The sequence below is a fragment of the Pipistrellus kuhlii genome, unplaced genomic scaffold (genome assembly GCF_014108245.1).
Source record: "Pipistrellus kuhlii isolate mPipKuh1 unplaced genomic scaffold, mPipKuh1.p scaffold_m20_p_13, whole genome shotgun sequence".
NCBI lineage: Eukaryota > Metazoa > Chordata > Mammalia > Chiroptera > Vespertilionidae > Pipistrellus > Pipistrellus kuhlii.
Window position 1 is genome coordinate 34,872,298 of NW_023425438.1, and position 19,930 is coordinate 34,892,227.

General features: G+C 42.8%; 1 protein-coding gene across 4 annotated transcripts in view; it reads left to right on the forward strand.

Moving 5' to 3' along the window:
• The window catches only part of ARHGAP25 (Rho GTPase activating protein 25), an 81,771-nt gene that overhangs the window by 1,000 nt on the left and 60,841 nt on the right, over window positions 1-19,930 (forward strand). The gene's annotated exons all lie outside the window — the stretch shown is intronic.

Consider the following 19,930-nt stretch of genomic DNA (forward strand, 5'->3'; position numbering starts at 1 on the left):
GGGACAAGATGGAAGGGAATTCTTAGATAGAGAAGCTGAAAAAGAGCAGTGCATTTTAGATTGATTATCTTAAGGGACGCTGGCATGTTTTCTGAATCCTCTGTCCTTTAAGCCCACCCCCCTTCTCATGAACGATTGTGACACCCTGACTTCCATCTGGTATATAATTATTATGATGTGTTTCTTTAAGTGGGTTTCTTCTTCTGTGAAATGGATCACAGTGATTGAGGTAGAGCAATTGGGCCAAAAATGAGCCCCGGGTTTTGTTCTTCTACCCATATGGGGAGATAACTTCCTTGATGTTAGACAAGTGCTAAGGTGTTTCGAATGGCTTGGTTCACGTGTTGCTAAAATAAATGATGCTTTGGAAAGGCACATAGTGGAATGTTAATATGGAGGCCCGAGAAAGGATTTGAAAGAAAACTGAGAGTGATCAGAGCAGACATTTACCTTGGTAACCAGGGAAGGTTAGTCCTAATGAACCCAGGAGTCATGTCATGCCGATGTCGGTTCAGAGAGTAGCTAGCATGTATATGTCTTACGTCAGCAAGAGAGTCTTCTCCTCGCCAATGCATTTGGCTGGTTTACATTCTGTTACATGTCATAAAAATGTGTTTTTAGAAGTAAAACTTTTATGGTTCTGTTCCCTGTGAATGTCCTGCTTCTGGTTACATGGGGTCATTCTACCCTTTTGCCATCTGTGTTTAAAAATGAGAAATATGAGACAAGGAATGATTAGATAATTAATTGATTAAAGAGTTAATTTTTTTGTTCAGGGTTATAGGAAATTACATTAGCTCTCAGGTCTGCATATTCTCAGGCCTGGGATTAGGTTGGGTAGGATTTATGTTTTCTATGAATGTTCCTTAAATCATGGTCCCGTGGGTAGCCTGTATCATAGTCACCTAGAGTGCTTGCTCAAAATAAAAATTCCTGGGCACCATCCTGACTTGTGAACTCAGAATCTCTGAAGGGAGGCCAAGCACCTGCAGTTTAACAAGCACTCACCTCTCCACCCCATGGGTGAAGTCTTGCTGTAGGGGCTGTGGTTGAAGTGAGAAGATCCTGAGAGTTACCATTCATCTAGACTAGAGCATGGTGCCTGGTCCTAGTGGGCCCACAATGAATGTTTGTTGACTGAATCAATGACTGATTATCAACAAAAGGTATCATTTAGTATTATCTAATAAAAAATAATTGTATAACGAAATGTAAAGGAGCCCTTGTCATTATCCATGACATGGACTGAAGTCAGAATACCTTTCATGAGTGTCCCATCAAGGAGAATTCAGATAAGCTGAGGCCTCCAAGGGGAGAGAGTCCCTGAATCATAGGTCCTCCAGTCCCCTCTCCAGAGCCCTGTGTCCAGGTGGGGCAAAAGTAGGTATACAGTTGTGAGTATGTGAAACACAGAGTTTATTCTGGGATTATTATTTATTGTATTATTTTCCATACGAACAACTATAAAACTATTTTTGCCCCCACCTTGTATGTCAAAGAAACTCACCTCTATTAAGAAGATGTGTGGAGCTGGAAGTCATGTCAGAGAAGCCAATGACCTGTGTTTTTTCCAGCCTGAGCTAGTGTAGGGGAGATCAGGGTTTTTCAACCTGGACACTATGGGTATTTTGGTCTGGGTAGTTCTTAGTGATGGGGCTGATCTGTGCCTTATAACACATTAGCAGCAACGTTGGCTTCCACCCACTGGATGATGATAGCACCCCTTGCCACCTACCGCCACCGGTTGTGACAACCAGACATGTCTCCAGACATGGCCACATATCTGGGGAGAGACACCTTCCCTGGTTGAGAACCACTGGAGGAAATGGTCACCAAAACGGTGTGACTTTAAGAGGCTGGAACCCAAATATGACCTCGTGATTCACTGTCTAGGTAAATTTTCAAGAGGATCTTAGCAAGATAGAACTTCAGGGGCAAGGGCAGTAGCTAGCAGAAGAAGCCAGGTTCTGCACTTGCTCAGGAAAATAGCAAGAAGCGGATCCATTATGTGTCCCAGAAAGGGGCCTCAGCCTTTTCTGTTTTTGGCGATCCGCGCTTCCAGTTTCCCCTAAATCTTGTGGGTGCTGAGCCAGGGCTGCTGTGAAAGTGAAAGTGTCTGGGAGTGGGGGAGGGACTCTCCTCTGGACTCCCGTCTCAAAGATCTGGGGAGGGCCCGCTGGATGACAGAGCTTCCCGGAGACGGCCACCACGGACCTGGCATGGGTGGGAGAAACTGACCCTGGCTACCCCGCCTGTGACCCATTGATCCTGGTGGAGGCTGGAAGAAAGGGAAATGCAGAACCAACACACTTCACTTGAGGCGGCTCCAAAGGCACACATTTCTTTTTTGTTGCCCCTTTGTCATTCATTCTAGTCCAACAATGAAAATCGTGACAACCTTCCACTGCTTTCTCACACTGTTACTCAAAGCTCTTACTCTTTCACATGGCTTCCTTCCGAACTCCATTGTAAGCCCTGAACGGTGGGTTTCAGGACATAGCCTCCTTTCTTGCACTGTCTGGGGGGTCTGGCATCCAGTGCTTTGCATGTAGGCACTCTATTGAGAGGGTATTGACCACACAGGGAAAGCCCCCTGCTGTTCTGTGGTTTGGGAGTGTTTAGTTGGAAGATTGCTGGGTGAATGTCAGGACCACCCACCTTGTAGTCAGTCATAAGCACATCTTTTTTCTCCTTTTTTTTTTCTTTTTTCTCAGTTCTCCCAACCAAAGTAGGGCAGAACAGGCCCCAGAGAGCATGTGACTCTGAGATATGTAATGAAACTGACTATGAGGGGGGTTGTTTAAACTTTTCTTTCCTCTGAAATTTAATGTTGAAAAAAATATTCAGAAACAAAGAAACAAACAAAGAAAAATCATTATTCTAGTCTCCAAAAGGTAAAGTGAATAATGACAACCGTGGTGGGTTTTTCTCCACTTTATTTTTTCCCCATCTGATAAATCATAATTTGTCTGATATTGGGTCTAGTTCTGTTCCTTAGAAAATCAGAGTAAAGGGATTTAAAACGTTTGTACTTAAGACTTTCATAACTAGACCAATTTATAAAACCATATGGCTTTATTCAATGCTGGTAATTATTCTTATTAAAAGAAGTCATATTTGAAAGTGTTTTTAGATAAATGCACCAATAGATGCATAGATACACAGAGGTAGAATTAAATATATAAAGCAGTACCATGAATCAATAAAAATGATAAAAAATTAACAAACAACATGAATGGATATTTTCAGATAGGAATCCTATAAAATAAAAGCCTAATATGCTAAGGGTCTGGTCATCCAGTTGGTCATTAAGTCAACCAAAGCATAATATGCTAATGATATGCTAAGGCTTCTCAACTGCTCACTATGACACTCTGACCGTTAGGTTAGCTTGCTGCTGGGGTCCGGCCGATGGTGACTAAGCGAGATGGACTGGACATGCCCTGGAACCCTCCTGTGGTCCCTCCCCTACTGGCTAACCTCCCGTGTCCCTCCCTGGCCCCATCCTGCACCAGTGGGGTCTCTCGGCCTGGTCTTAGCCCTCTTGCAATCTGGGACCCCTCGGGGGATGTCAGAGAGCCAGTTTTGGCCCAATCCCGCAGGCCAGGTGGAGGGACCCCACTGGTACACGAATTCATACACCAGACCTCTAATAATACAATAAACATAGAACTATTCCATCCAGCCCATAGTGAGCTGGTCTGTTTGGCTTTCAACACTGTGAAACTTACAATGTGCTAACCTGGTCTGGCCTGGCTTTTGGAGCAAATGTTGTCCACTGAGCAGCTCTCGGTCCCTGATGGATGAAGGTCTCCACACATGCAAGCAGTGTCCTGGACAAGAACATGCCTTCCTCAGATAGTGAACATGGACACAGAGGAATTCCTTTTAAGGTCCATACCTGTTTTTATCCTTGTTCAAGTAAAAATGTCTGTACTTATGTTGTCATTGACTTACCTTTAGGCATAAACTAAGTTCTTTCCAAAAGGCGCATGCCTCTGACTGCCCAGCTCGAGAACCTCCTGGCCACCTGGGGGACAGGAACTGATATTACCCTAAACCTCAGGAGAGAGAGGGTCAACTTGAGTGATGATAGGAAGTCAAAATCCTGTTTGCTGATCCCTAATGGACAAAGTACAGATACACTGGGGTCAGCAGAGATGAACTCAGTGGCTCTCAGTCCATGTACCTCCGACAAAGGGTCTAGAGTGAGATGTGGCATGGCCCTGGCCTGGTAAACACAGCTGTGAGTGCCTCCCACACATGGTAGTCTGCCACCTCTGGTCTACAGTTTATAAAGCATGTGCACAGAGCGTCTATTGGGAGAACTATGGAGACATCTCCCATCCCTTTAAGAGCTGGAGCATGGCCCTTCAAGTGGCCAGTGCCCGCTACGGAGGTTGAAAGATCCTAGCACTAACCAAGACGTGTAAGTTGGTGATGGTGGTTCCTTCACCCACTTGAAAGAAACAAAGTGTAACCTCTCATGGGGCAGCACTGTGCTTGACCACTTGGATATAATAGAAGGGATTGTGTGAAGAGCTGAAGTGAAACCCAACTGTGGCTAAAGCAAGTGAGACAAAAGGGCAGTGTGGAGAGCCAGGAAAATACCATGGGAGACCCACAGGGGGCCCAGGTCCATCAAAGTAATTCCCTCCAGGGGATGATCTGTAAATTTTGTAGACTCCCCCGAGGGGAACTGAAATATGGAAGTTACAAAGAGAGAAAATACATTTCTTATCATATGCTTTACTCATCACCATTTTTCTCCTTGTAAACTACTCCCCTCCCCCTGCTTTGGGCACCATTTAAAAAACAAAACAAACAAAATCATATTACAAGCAAAGAGGCATTCCTGCTTGCTGTTTCTGCAGAGTTCATTGGCTAGTGGGTGCACAGATGAGGAGAAAACTTACAAGAATTGAGACAAGCACTGGGCTGAGGGCAGCCGTGGGAGCCACAGGACGGGGCCTCTGAATAGGAGCTGGTCCTGCCCCATTCTTCCCACCACGGCCATTTCTTTTCTTTAAGACTTAGACATGTATGTTCATCAGTGAGTGTAGGATTTGCCATTTTTCTCACACTGGGTTTCTGGTACACAGTCTGTTTCTCCAGAGAAGAAAGAACTTTGTAACTTTGTATAGCTCCTCCTTGTGGAGGGATTAAACCTGAAATCCTATGACCTGGCCTTGCTCACCCTCCCACCTGTCTCTTCCCACACCAGCCCCCTCAGGCACACACACACACACACACACACTCGCACACCAGACCTCAGTCATTTAGTAGTATTCCTTTCAGTTCCCTGTTCTTTCTCATCTGCCTGGAGCCCTCTCTACTCAGGGCTCCCTTATGACCACCCATTTCCTACCTGTGATTTAGCCACAAGTGTGGACATCTTGCCCTCGGAGAGTCCCTAAGTCTGCAAATCACTGGAAGGAGAGTATCATCATCCTTCTCAAGTCGTTTAAGCAGAGAGGCTCATAACTCTAGAGACTGTGGACTTCGTTTGAGGTGAGCTCAATGAACGCTCCTGAACTTTCATGACATGAGTTGACCTACCAACAGATGGCTTGGTTTTCAACCAAGAAGTCCGTCCTTAATATCTAACACCAGAGCTCAAGGCCTTTCCTGGAGAGAATAAACTCGAATTGCCTGTAAAAAGCTGCACTGACAGGGTTATCTAAGGCACAAATTGCCCACTGGCTCTTCTTGATGGGAGTGTTGGAGGGAAGGAGGTGTGTGGTACAGAAAAGAGAGCTTTCTGCTACGTTGCAGTGAATCTCAAGGGCAAGCTGCTTAGCTTAATTACTCAATAGAATTCATAATATGTATGTTGAGAGAAAGAAAATATCTCATGCCCATGACATACGTTAGGCGTTCAGCAAACATGTGTTTCCTGTTTAATAGATAATCTCATTTCCACCTCAGATCAAACTACATTATCTTGCTACCCTCATAAGTATGGGTTCATTGAGTTATGCTTTAATGTCACACCCTCATATTTAACCATTACTGCAATTAGTGATTTAATGCCATTTGTTTCTGAGTGTGCTGCAAACATGAGAACAAGGAATGGACAATGCCAGCCACTCTCCTATGTGTGGCTCTATGTGAGAAAATTTGTTGAGAATTCAGTGCTCAGAAGTACTATGTGTCCTTTGAGGGACTGCCATGCTTCCTCCTTTGTGGTAAAAAAAAAAAGTTGTGCAATTTATCGTGTTTCTTATTTTGACTTGGCTCCCAGGAAACTCAGAAGTAAACGGAAGCTCAGAGCTGAATTGATCCTCAATCACAATATATTTTCCTTTGCCTTTGAAATATATTTATTGTAAATAAGATTTCTATTTAAATATGAAAACCCCACAAAATCTTTTACTTTAAGAAGAGCATGGAAGTATAGGCATATCAGTATCCACAAGTCTCAGGTATCCTCTGGGTACTTATTAGTATCAATAGCAACTAGACATTACAATTTTCAGTTCATAAATCAAAACACGGTTCTATGAGCACTCATATTCTTTCCCTGGAGTTGCATAAAACAATGGTATCTTTAGTACACTGAGGCTGGTCATTTCATTCATTCATTCATTCATTCATTCATTCATAAAGCATCTCTTTGCTCACCTAAATATGATAGATACATTTCAAGAAGCATCTTCAATGTTGAACTTCTCATTCTGACAGCACTCCCTCACTCACACCTCTATCTTTATAAAGAAAAAGTATTTTTCAACTTTAGTGCCTCCACATATTCTTCATAAGCTTAGAGGTGTCTGGCACCAGAATTGTGACTAACTTAGGTGACAACTGCTTCACTTCCTTACTTCCTTCCTCAGCTGCCTATCTCCCACCTCCCCAAATGTGCACACACAGATCTTAGTTCCAGAGGGGGCTGGCGGTACTTTACTGCTGGATCTCTGGCCTATGGCTTCTGAACCATTTATATGCTTCCTTGTTGGTTTGTGAGTTTCAAAGTGAAAGAAGAGGTGCTACAATATAAAGATTTTGAGACTGATGCAGAATATTTCCTCAATATTTTAAAATAATTTTATAAATTTCACAAAAAGGATTTTCTGACAAGGTCTGAACTAGCTACAATAAAATGAGCCAGTTACACACAATATGGTATTAGAAAGCTAGCTTTGGAGTCAAACTGCCTAAATTTGAATCTCACTATCACTAATTACTAACTATGTGGCCTTCATCTTTAGCTTCTGTATCTGTAAAATGGGCACATCGTAATATGGTTATTGTGAGGATTAAAAGAGATGATCTTTGTCAAACACTTCCTATAAAAGCACCACTGGTATGTGTTTCACAAACATCAGTAGTCATCATAGCACCACGATGGGCATTGCTACAATGTAGGCATGATATTAACTCCTCCTAACAAAGTCATTGGTGAAAGCCACAGCTAACACTGCTAGAGTTTGGCTTGTCTCACTCCAGTTTAGTTCTTCTTTCTTTTCTTTAGAGAAATAGTGTTTACAACATCTGCTGATCCACTTTCCTGGCCCCCAGCCACCCTGCTGGTCTGTGGTTGATGGGCCATATCTTGCTTCTACTCCTCTTACCTCCAGTGTTTGAATGTGCTGTCCTTAATGCATACAATTGTATCAATCATGTTTATGTAGCTACTAGTGGCTGGTGCATGAAATTCATGCACGGGGGAGGGGTGTGTCCCTCAGCCTGGCCTGCACCCTCTCCGATCTGGGATCCCTCTTGCAATTTGGGACTGATGGCTCCTAACCACTCACGTGACTGCCTGCTTAATCGCCCCTAACCACTCTGCCTGCCAGCCTGCTTGCCCCCAACTGCGCCCCCTCTCCTCCGCTGGCCTGATCACCCCCAACTGCCTTCACCTCCTGGCCTTATCGCCCCTAACCGCCTCTGCCTTGGCCCTGCCACCATGGCTTTGTTCAGAAGGATGTCCAGAAGGTCTCCCAGTTTAATTAGCATATGACCCTTTTATTAGTATAGATATCAGTTTTCTCCTTGTTTTTTTTATTTCTTCTCTCTCTCTGTCTCTATTTTTTTTTGTTTGTTTGTTTTTGTTTACCATTTCATTCCTCAGTCACAGCGCCTGAGCTGTGACTTCCCAATAGAGTAATGAGGAACTCCTGGTAAGTTTCCTGCAGCATGCTGGCTGTAGAGGCGCCACGGTCTCTGAGCTATTGTGGTGGGAGCAGTTCCTCCAACTTCCCTTACTTTGGGTAGGAAAAGAGTGAATGTGGGCTGTGTGCTGCCGGGAAGAGCACATTACTGAGCCGCCGCTTTCTCCAGAGCTAACGTCCCCGCTGTCCTGTGGACCTCTGACCACTGGAGTGAAGCTGAATGTTGTTTGTCTGGGTCTCCCTGGCGCCAGTGTTTAATGTCTGTGATCACTTACATGTGGGTTACAGCAGCAGCCGCCCACTTGTTTTTCTGATTTCATGTAAGAGTCTTGCACATGGCCTACTCTTCATTTTCAGCCCTTATTTTTAGATATGATTGTGAGAAAACAGCAGGACCTTCAAAATGAGACTCCTCTTCCTTGACCCCAGTTTCTGGTTGGCTACTGGTTCTTGTGAGTGTATTCTTCCTCTCTCACCACCCTCCTGCATTTTATTCTATCAACTTGGCCATTTAGAATCCAGAAATCCTCAGCTGGTGGGTGAGAAATCTACCAAACACACACCCCAACGTTATGATAATAGGTTCAGAGCACAGTTGTCACCCCAGCTATCAGCCACGGTCTTTGTGCTCTGTTCTGAGACCATCCTGCCTTCCCTTCACGTGGCACTGATCCCTTTCTGAGCCATTCCCAGTTCTCCGGCACAGCTAAGATGACCGGCCATTCCAATTTCTCACAGTCAGGGGTTTCCGGGATATGAGACCCTCAGTATAAAAACCAGGAAAGTCATCCGGGCCCCAGTGCTCTATAGCTGAGAAAACTAGATATTTTGAGAAAATATTGCCATAATTGTGATAGGTGCTCTCCATATCTACTGAATTAAATTTCCAGTGAGGTCACACAGTTTAAGGTGAAAAAAAAAAAAAAAGAATGCAATTATGGGGATACTTTAAAACCTTAAATTGTGGTGTTTTTTTTTTTTTAATATATTTTATTGATTTTGTACAGAGAGGAAGGGAGAGAGACAGAGAGCTAGAAACCATCGATCAGCTGCCTCCTGCACACCCCCCACTGGGGGTATGCCCGCAACCAAGGCACATACCCTTGACCGGAATCGAACCCGGGTCCCTTCAGTCCCCAAGCCGACGCTCTATCCAATGAGCCAAACCGGTGCCGGCAAATTGTGGGGTTTTTTTAAACCCCAAATCAGAAGTTTTTTCTTTTTAAATTGTGGGTTTTTTTAAACCCCAAATCAGAAGTTTTTTCTTTTCAAATCAATATATAATTGATTTCAGAGAGGAAGGGAGAGGGAAATAGAAACATCAATGATGGGATAGAATCATTGATTGCATTGATTGGCTGCCTCCTGCATACTGCACATTGCGGATCGAGCTCATAGCCTGGGCATGTGCCCTGACCAGGAATTGAACCGTGACCTTCTGGTTCATAGGTCAACACTCAACCACTGAGCAACACCGGCTGAGCCAGAAGTCCTTTCAAATTCTTTCTTTAGCCTACCTGAATCTGCCATGTTAGTTTCCTCCATCTATGCTTATGCCATTTTTTATTCTTGTTCTTACTGGAAGGATTGGGAGCCACACCTGTCAGTCCATGGCTGGGCATTTCTTTTCAGAATCACACAAAACCTCCTGCCCTTTGGAATCTATATCTGACTCCTAGGTTTGCCATTCTGCTTTCTGGATTTCTTTTTTCAACTCTACCACTCCCTCCCCATCACCATGGCCAACACCACTCATCTCCTCCTGGAAGACTTCCTGGATTGCCCAGGTAGAATTAATCTCTCTTTTTATGTGGAATTATGCCATGTGGCTCATTTTCCTTCCACACTGATTGACACATTTATCAAACACCTACTATACACTGGGCACTGTACCAATGTAAGAAGGTTAAAAAGATCAAGCTCTTAACCTCACGCAGCTCACAGTCTCATTGGAGAGACACTCAGAGGGAAGTGGGGCTCTCCCACTGAAGATAATCAATTCCTAAGAGACACCATTGCAATTATGGCATTTACTAGGTGTATCAGTTAATAATACAGATTTTTTTCAATAGATGGAGTTACACATATGTTGATACATATGCAATTTGATATGTATGCTATTTTGTTGTATTGACAGCAAGCTTCAAAACTTCATATGTCAGCTGAAACCGGTTTGGCTCAGTGGTAGAGTGGTGGTCTGAGGACTGAAAGGTCCCGGGTTCGATTCCGGTCAAAGGGCATGTACGTTGGTTGCAGGCACATCCCTGGTGGGGGGTGTGCAGGAGGCGGCTGGTCGATGTTTCTCTCTCATCGACATTTCTGGCTATCTATTTCTCTCCCTTCCTCTCTGTAAAAAAACAATAAAATATATTTAAAAAAAAAAAAACACCACAAAACTTCATATGTCAAATTTGCTGAAGGTGTTAACATCACAGATATTTTTATGCTTAAAGATGTCGAATCTTGTGCCAAAAAAGAGCATTTGTGGGAAGTTTTAATTCATTACTATATTTTGAAAAAAAAGTTATATACTTTGGGAAGCTTATGGTGAACATGCTCCATCTCAAGATACCTGTGAACGCTGGTTCAAATGCTTTAAAAGTGATGATTTTAATGTGAAAGACAAAGAACATCCAGGCCAACCGAAAAAGTTTGAAGACCAACAATTACAAGCATTATTGGATGAAGATGCGTGTCAAACTAAAAAACAACTTGCAGAAAGATTAAACGTTGCTCAGCAAACAATTTCTGACTGTTTATAAGCAATGAGAAAGATTTTAAAGGAAAAAAAAATAGGTGACATATCAATGATCAAAAGACAAATGGAAAACCAAAAAGTCATTAGTAAAATGTTGCTTCAATGGCACGAAAGAAAGTCTTTTTTGCAATGAATTGTGGATGGCGATGAAAAGTGGATTTATTTTGAGAATTCCAAACACACAAAATCATGGGCTGATCCAGGTCAACCATCAACATCGACTGCAAGGCCAAATTGCTTTGGAAAGAAGACAATGCTCTGCATTTGGTGGGATCAGGAAGGTGTGATGTATTCTGAGATTATGAAACCAGGTGAAACCATTGATACTAATTGCTACCGACAACAAATAATCAATTTGAACCTTGCTTTGATGACCAGAATGGGCCAGAAGACACGGCAAAGTAATTTTGCTTCATGATGACACACCATCACACACTTCAAAACCACTTAAAGACATTTTAAAAGATCTTGCCTGGGAAGCATTAACCCACCCGCCATATTCATCAGACCTGTTCCTTCAGATTACCACTTGTTCCAACTGATGGCACATACACTTTCTGAGCGGCACTTCAAAACGTATGAAGTGGAAAATTGGGTCTCTGAATGGTCTGCCTCAAAACAAGAAAAATTATATTGGGACGGTATCCACATATTACCTGAAAGCTGGGGGAAATATGTAGTAGCTAGCGATGAACATTACTTTGAATAAAGAACTTTTGATGTTTCTCTTGAAATTATCATGTTTTCTTTTATTAAAAAAAATCCATCATTATTAACTTGTACACATTATTTTTTTTTTTTAAATATATTTTTTTATTGATTTTGTACAGAGAGGAAGGGAGAGAGATAGAGAGTTAGAAACATCGATGAGAGAGAGTCACCGATCAGCTGCTTCTTGCACACCCCCACCGGGGATATGCCCGCAACCAAGGTACATGCCCCTGACCGGAATCGAACCCGGGACCCTTCAGTCCCCAAGCCAACGCTCTATCCATTGAGCCAAACCAGTCTTGGCTGTACACATTATTAACTTGTAAGCTGACACAGGGTTCTATAACTAAAGTTTTTTTTTTTTTTTTTTTCCCTCCTGGGAGCTATAGCCTCTAAATATATACAAGGGGCAAGTTTTAATTTGTTAATTCAAGTCTACCAAAAAACACATTTCCAACCCCAGATTGCTATTCTGGTTAATGGCCAATAGAGAGCGCCCACAGACAATGTACCGTAGCTGTGGTACTACTGATCAACTTGGTTTGTTTCCATTGTTTCCAAAAAGTCCTGGGTTTAACCAGCCTCTGGCCAGCACAAAGTTCTCCCATATCTCATCCTTCTGTGGCCTGACATGCCCAGTGTTACAGTGAAAGTGAGTGATGATTTAGTCTCCTTTGTGTCTTTACAGATAAAAAGTGTTTCTTGAATGAAGACCCCTCCCTCCCCCCTCCAACTCCACTTAGCTAAGAAGCCAAACCTGTGTGTAGGGAGACGGGATGTCCTTAAGAACACCAACCTTGAAGTCAGATAAACCTGGATTTGATTTCCAGCTCAGCCTTTAATCACTTCTTTGAATCTGGGAAAGTAATTAATCTCTCTGTGCCTCAGTTTTCTCATCTGAAAAATGGGTAGTCCTGCCACTTTATAACGTTGTTATAAGAATCAAGTAATATGTGTACAAGTCATTTAGCATAGATAGTGCCCGGCCACCAGTTGTTGTGTTATTATTGGTCGTAGTTCTCCTTTAATGGCCCTATCTCGAATAATATATCCTCCAACCATCTGAGCCACTCATACTCATAAGGAAACCATGTCATCTCTATAATTGTCCCATCTCTAACATCTTGCTTTCAGTCTTCCCACGCTGTGACTGCCACACCCTGTGAGCCCAGCTCACCCACTCAGCAATGCTCTGATCTCAGCGAGCTACTGCTCCCATGGTCCTGTGACATTTTTACTACCAGTCATCCATTACTCCCCTTTAGCGTAGATTCCTAATTCTGGCATTGTAGAAACACTGAACAAACACCCTCAAATCCCTAGACCTGTTTAAACAATGGTCCACCTTCTCGGTGCCTGTCCCTGGGCAGCTGAGCATGGCTGGGGAACATTAGATAAACGAGTCACCTGGACTCATTCAAATTTGTGACCAAACATATTAGGTAGACATTCAACAGAGCCAGACAAGTGTACTATGCCCACTTAGTAAATTTACTTTCCTTTTCCCCAATACTTATCTTTTTCTCTCCTCAAGGCCTTACCACCTCCTCTCACCAACACTCTCACTTTTATATTTCATAAAGAAAACATATGTTCAACTGAATGAGAACCCCCTCATTTTTCTGCCACCAAGTGCTTTCACCTGCCCACATCCTCACCTCCAGCACTACCCTTCAGTAGCCCTGGGCAATGAGGACCCCCATCTTACAAGGTCCAGTGTCTACTGTATTCCTCCTCACAGGGTGAGGTGTCTGGCCAGGGGGACGTGCCCACTTGTAATCTGGATCCTGCTTGCCTTCTAGACCACTTGGGTCTGTGACATTCCCTGGAGGCCAGCGCTGTTTCCAGGGCCCACACAAATGTTCCACTGGGTCCCTCCAATTATTTTCCCAAAGATGGTTGCTTGCAGGGAGGCCCAGAAGAGCTGGGCTGGATGTCTGGGCTGATATATGTACTCATGGATGTGTGTATGGGGTTCCTCACTCTGAGAAATGGAACTGGAAGTGGGATAGGACCTCCATTTTGATTCTTGCCACAGGGTCTCAAATGTCAGTGGTGGACCTGTCAATTCTCATTCTGTAGTCAACCTAATTAAGCATTGGTGCATCTCATCCCACCAAGAAGGTTCTCACCACAGTCACTATGAATCTGTGCCTTGGCAAGCCTGGGGTGAATCCTCTGTCCTCTTCTCATTCTGCTACTCTGCAGCCGTTTCCTCCTTGAAATAATTTCAAGGCTTCCTTGATACCACACTCTCCAGCTTCCCCTTCCCTCATCAGCCACTCTTCCTGAGTCCTCTTTGCAGGAGTCTCCACTAGAACTCTTAACTTTGAAGTGTCCCAGGCAAAACTGGCTACATCCTTTGTGGGGCCCGGTGCAAAGTAAAAATGTGGAGCTCCTTGTTCAAAATTATTAAGAATTTCAGGATAGTGACAGCAGAGCATTAAGCCAAGGGAAGAGACCATGTAAGGGGGGTGGGGGGTGGGCCGCAGGATGACCTGCACAGGTTGCATGTCTGTGAAGCCAGCGCTGGTCCTAGGACTCAGTTCCCTTGTCCTCCTCTCTTTCTCCACCCTTGCTCACTGGGTGATCTCGTCCCTTCCCACAGTTTTTAATTCCATGTGCACTTTTATACATTACCGCCTCTGCTGGGTTCTAGGCTGCTCACGTCTCTACTTGGATGTCTCATAGGCTTCTCCAACTAGGGTGCCCACCACAAAATTCAGAATGATTTTTCTTCCCAGCTCTTCCCTTTTAGTTTACCTGACCTTAATAAAAAACATTAACATTTGGCAAGTTGCTTAGGCTAAAAACCTACAGTCATCTCCCATTTATCTTTTTCTCTCCCATCCTATATCACACCCACCAGAAAAAAACAAACAAACACCTTTTAGATCCATTACCGATTAATGTCTCTTATGTGATAATTTCCATTATCTCTGATACTGTAGACACCACCACTTCTTGCCTGCCTCAACCATTGACCTGTACCATATAGTCTCTACACTATGTCCAGACTCACTATCTTCTAAAAGTAGAAACCAAGTTATGTCATGTCTTTTTTAAAACCTTCATAAGACATGGAATGAAATTCAAACTGATGGTGCCTGCCCTCTGCCCATCTCTTACAACCTATGAACCACTCTTTTGTTCCTTTCCCTCTGCCCTTCAGCTTCACTCACCTTCTAATTCCTTAAATACTTGGTGTTCAAGGCTACCTCAAGACCTGCCTGTTGCTCTTTCTAAAACACCCTTCTGAAATTCTTACCATGGTCTTTCCTCTGCTCCATTCATTTTAAGTTCAAATATTATCTCTTCTGAGACGTCTTTCCTGACCACACTACTAATATCGAATACAGCCCTCACTACTCCAGTCTCTCTTGGTCCCATTATCTTATTTTCTTTTCTTTAAACAATGTAAGCTCCTTGAAGGTAGAGCTTTGTCTGTGTCCTTCACTTCTAGGTCATTGTACCAAGAACAGCACCTGGCATATCGTAGGTGATCAAAAAGGTCTGCTCAATTTTCTCCATCCCAGAGACTGAAGTAAATTAAAGTAAGACCTATGCAGGTTCTTTTTTACTACCTTTATTAGGATTGAACAATGGTTTGATCCAGGGAGGCAATTCTGACTTTCTGGTGGAGAAGGAAGTAGGACTTCTGATTTCTGAAGCTAATTTGGAACAGATGTGGGTGACTGAGCACACAGCTATTCTGGAGAGAGGTTGGGATCTAAGTCACAGGTCTTAGATTTCTGAATAGGGTCACAAGGGTCACTTCTTGCTCCTATAATCAAAGTCTTCTTGATGATTGAAACTCAAATGTGGCCAAAGAATTACTCCCCTTCAAACGGAGGGGTCTGGGGCAGCTATACTCACCAGCCCTGCTCTCCCTCTAAATTCTTCTCTTTAACATCTTCTCTTTAACAAATTCTTTTCTTCAATATCTGTAGTATCCAGGGAGCTCAAATGTCAGTGGTGGACCTGTCAATTCTCATTGTGTAGTCAGGTGCAAGGCAGCTTTACTCAAGAAATACAAATACTAAGGTTCTACATCAGTGTTGTCATATGGTCAGTTGGTATAAGTGGATAGCTGAGATAAGTGGTGAGGAGCAGCATGGAAAGGGGAAATGAGGAAAGCAAAGGGAGTAAGACAGAGACACCCAGATGGAAGGATCTGGTAAAAGGAGAAGGGAAAAGTGGAGAGTGTGAGGTGATCAGAAGAGAGAAGCCTCCATGTGGCTGAGTGGGAAAACATCCTATGGGTTCCCTAGTCCACAGTCTTTTTATGATCCAGACTTCCTGGCTGGGGCCAATAGGATGCTGACACCTAACTGAGAAATTCCTAGAATTGCTTCTTGTTTCTGAAATGCAGGTCCTAGCCAGCCACAGGACTGCATCCTGTTCCTTGATGTGTACATGAGGTTGCTCATGGCCACCAGATGGCAGCACATCAGCCGGAGCTGAGGTGGTTTGGTTGGGGCAGCCAGACCTCTGGAGCAGCCACTGGCAAGCTGAGCAGGTTCATGCCACCATTTCATCAGCTTCAAAATAACGTGACCATGTGTGTACAGTAGATCATTGAATTTGGGGCTCTGCTTATTGTATTGGGCAGTGATTTACTGCACGTTCTATGGTCTCACTTGGTTCTTATAACAGGCAGGCAGAAAAATTACCTTCTGCATCCTCTCAGCTCAAAGGGGGTAAAACTTGGGCCTGCCAAAAAGAAGAAAACCTTATTAATGTGCATGAAATCAGCCATGCAAATTGTGGAAAGTAAGTTATGGTTTTGTTTGTTCTGTAGCAGTGTAAATATTGCAAACTCTTCTGCAAGATCAGAAGGGGGGAAAAGATAGATTAATAATTCCTTTTCAAGGAGAGACTGCTATTTATCCTTCCAGATGACCTGAGGCCCTTGGCTGTTTGTTTAGCAATAGGCTTCTAGAAGATAGGTGGCGCTGTTGTAACTTTTTTGGATGAATGTAACAGGGCTCCTTGGGGCTGTTTGACCAGCTCCTGCTCTCAGAGGGTTCCTAGTCTCCCTGGGTGGCCACAGGCGTGGTCTTTGTAACCTTGACATTTCGGACAGTGTTGACTGGAGCAGGGTGGGCAGCTGACTCAAGATGCATCTATCTTGTTTTCTCTCCGTCTGAGGTCCATACAGAATGGATGTTTGGAACTGAACCATGCAAATTGTAGGGCACTAACAGGATGGCCCTTGAGCTCTGTTAAGAGCTAATCACCAGCAAAATCTACCTTGAATTTTACTCTTCTGAAGCCATGCTATTTTTCTTGACATTTCTTAGATTTTTTGAAATAATTTTCTATATTTAAATAATTGTACACACATGCACATGTACTATCTTTCTATATACCTATCTATAGATTTGTGTGTGTCTATTATTACATCAGGGTTTCTCAACCTCAATATTATTGCCATTTGGGCCAGACAATACTTTGTTGTCTGGGGCTTCTCTGTGCATCGTAGGTTGTTTAGCAGCATCTCTGATTCCACCCAGTTAATGTCAGTAGCAGCCCTCTCACTGTGACAACTAAAAATATCTCCATACATTGCCACATGTACCCTAGGGGATAAAAACCATCTGACTGTCTATCTGTTTGTCTATCTACCTACCTATTTATCACCTATCTTATATAATAAAAGGCTAATATGCAAATCAACCAAACTGGAATGACCAGTCACTATGACACACACTGACCACCAGGGGGTAGGTGCTCAATGCAGGAGCTATCGTATTTCCCTGAAAATACGATAAGACATCCTCCAAAATAAGGCCTACTTACAGGTTTCCTTCTGAGTGAAATGTAAGGCATCCCCTGAAAATAAGCCCCCCCCCCCCCAGGCTAAACATGAGAGATTTGGTCCGCTGATTCTGAAAGAAATGGAGTCACAAGAAATTCACCAGGAAATTCAGGAATTGGATTGTTATGATGATGTTCCAGAAGATGATGGCATGATTGTCATTGAATAAATGAGTAAATTCTTGATACTGTAGGATTCACAGTTTATCTGGTTTGTGTTGACAACTACCGTACTAGCGTACCATATACAGGTAATAAATTTCCTTTATTTTCATTTAACAATAAATGTGTACTGTATTCTTCTTCATGGAAAAATAAGACATTCCCTGAAAATAAGACCTAGCGCATCTTTGGGAGCAAAAATTAATATAAGACACTGTCTTATTTTTGGGGAAACAGGGTATTAAACCAGCTTGACTCAGAATCTGTTTCTTTCAGCCAAAAATTTGGTGACTAAGACAATGATAAAGCATGGAGAAATTCTGTGAATACAGGAAGTTAGCAGCACAACCAAGACTGGATAGCAGGTCTCCTGACCATTACCCAGTGGGTTTCCTACTACTTTCTACAAGAGAGTTCCTTGTCAAGATTGTGCTACCCCTTAGGCTAAAACCAGTACCACTGGAATTGACAGATTGTGTATATGGAATGAAACACCACTTGTTATAGTCTCTTATTCACCATAGCAAAGAATCTGTGTGAGGAGCACGGTTGGACGTTTTTCATAGGAATGTGGGCTTGTTGCTGGGGATGGTAGGCTTGACCTTCCCTGACATCCATGAAGGGGACAAGCTAAATGTAGGAGCACAGATATCAACTCTTGTTATCCTTTTCTCTTACAACCTGGGGAGATTTAGCTTGGTATGCTGATCTTCCCGCAGTTCAATGTTTTTTGAGGCCATACACCTCACTCAAGTCACTATGAAGCAGTAGATGGTAGATATCACTAGCTTTCCATTTAGAACTTGCATTAGTATGGAAACTTCTGAAGATCAGGATAGGGTGAGAATAGCAGAGGATTCTGTGTAACAAATGTGAGCAGATGAAAAAAAAATTGTTTTGTAGCGGACATCGAGTAAAATGTGTTCATTTTGGTCTGCAGTTATGAGTTTGGCAAATGTGTAGAGTCATGTGATAACCACCACAATCAAGATACTGAACAGTTTCATTTCTTTTTTTGTTAACCTCTCTTCACCAGCCGCAGTCCTGGGTAGCCACTCATTGGTTCTTCATCCCTCTCATTTTGCTTTTTCCAAAATGTCATATAAACAAACTCATACAGTATGTAGCCTTTGGAGTCTGATTTATTTTATTCATCAGAATGCATTTGAGATTCATACATGTTATTGCTTATATACACACATTTTTGTCCTTTTTATTGGTCCCTAGTGTTCCATTGCATGGATGTAGCCAGTCATCAGTTGAAAGACTTTGGTGTTGATTCTAATTTTTGGAAATTATGAATAAGCTGTTATAAATATGTGTTCACAGGTGTGGACATAAAATCTCATTTCTCATGGGTAAATTTTGAGCAGTGGGATGGCTAGGTCATATGTTTAACGTTGTAAGAAATTGCCAAATTGTTTTCCAAAGCAGCTGTATTATTTTATGCTCCCACCAGCCATGTATCAATATTACAGTTTCAGCTGCTTCTCATCCTTACCAGTCCTTGAGATTGTTGCTTTGCCTTTTACTTTTATTTTAGTTATCCTAAAATGCTTGCAGTGGAGTCTCATTGTGGTTTTACTTATTGTCTTCCTGCTGACTAATGACATTGAGCATCTTTTCACTCAGTGAAGTATCTATTTAAATATTTTGCCTATCTTTAAAATATGTTTGTTTTCTTCTTGTTGAGCTTTGAGAATGCTTTAGATATTCTGGATACAATTCCCTTGGCCACATAAGTGATTGAAAATATTTTCTCCCAGCCTGTGGCTTACTTTTCATTCTCTTAGTGCCTTTTACAGAGCAAAAACTTTTTATTTTGGTGAAGTCCAATGCCACATTTTTCTTTTATAGACTGCCCTTTTGATGTCAAGGGCTGTTTTCCAGAATCTCAACCCAGGATAGTGAGCAGATATCAAATATGTTTCATAAGTGTCAAAGACTCTCTTTGATCCTCTCATTCAGCCTCTGCAATGGTTTGCAAACATGTTCTTTCATTTTTCCTCTGCTGCTCTGCCCCTGTGAACACACCCACACATTTCAGCATTACAAACATAGATTTCCTGTGTCACTGTGAACCTCAGCCCTCCCTTCCCAGGCCTCCTCCCAAAGATCACAAAAGTCACATTTTCCAAAGCATTTTTTTTTTTTTTAATCGTGCAGGGGAAAGTGCTGGTAGCCTGGAATAGTCAATCCTACTTTTATAGCTGAACACTCTCAATCCCCTTTCGCAAACTTATGCAAGCAGGAAAGGCATTCTGGAAGCCCATCTCAAAAATTCATTCGTACAGCAAAACTCGAGCTACATATCAAGGGAACTTCATGTTCAAGGCAATCAATTGGCTGTGTTTTTCTATTTGTA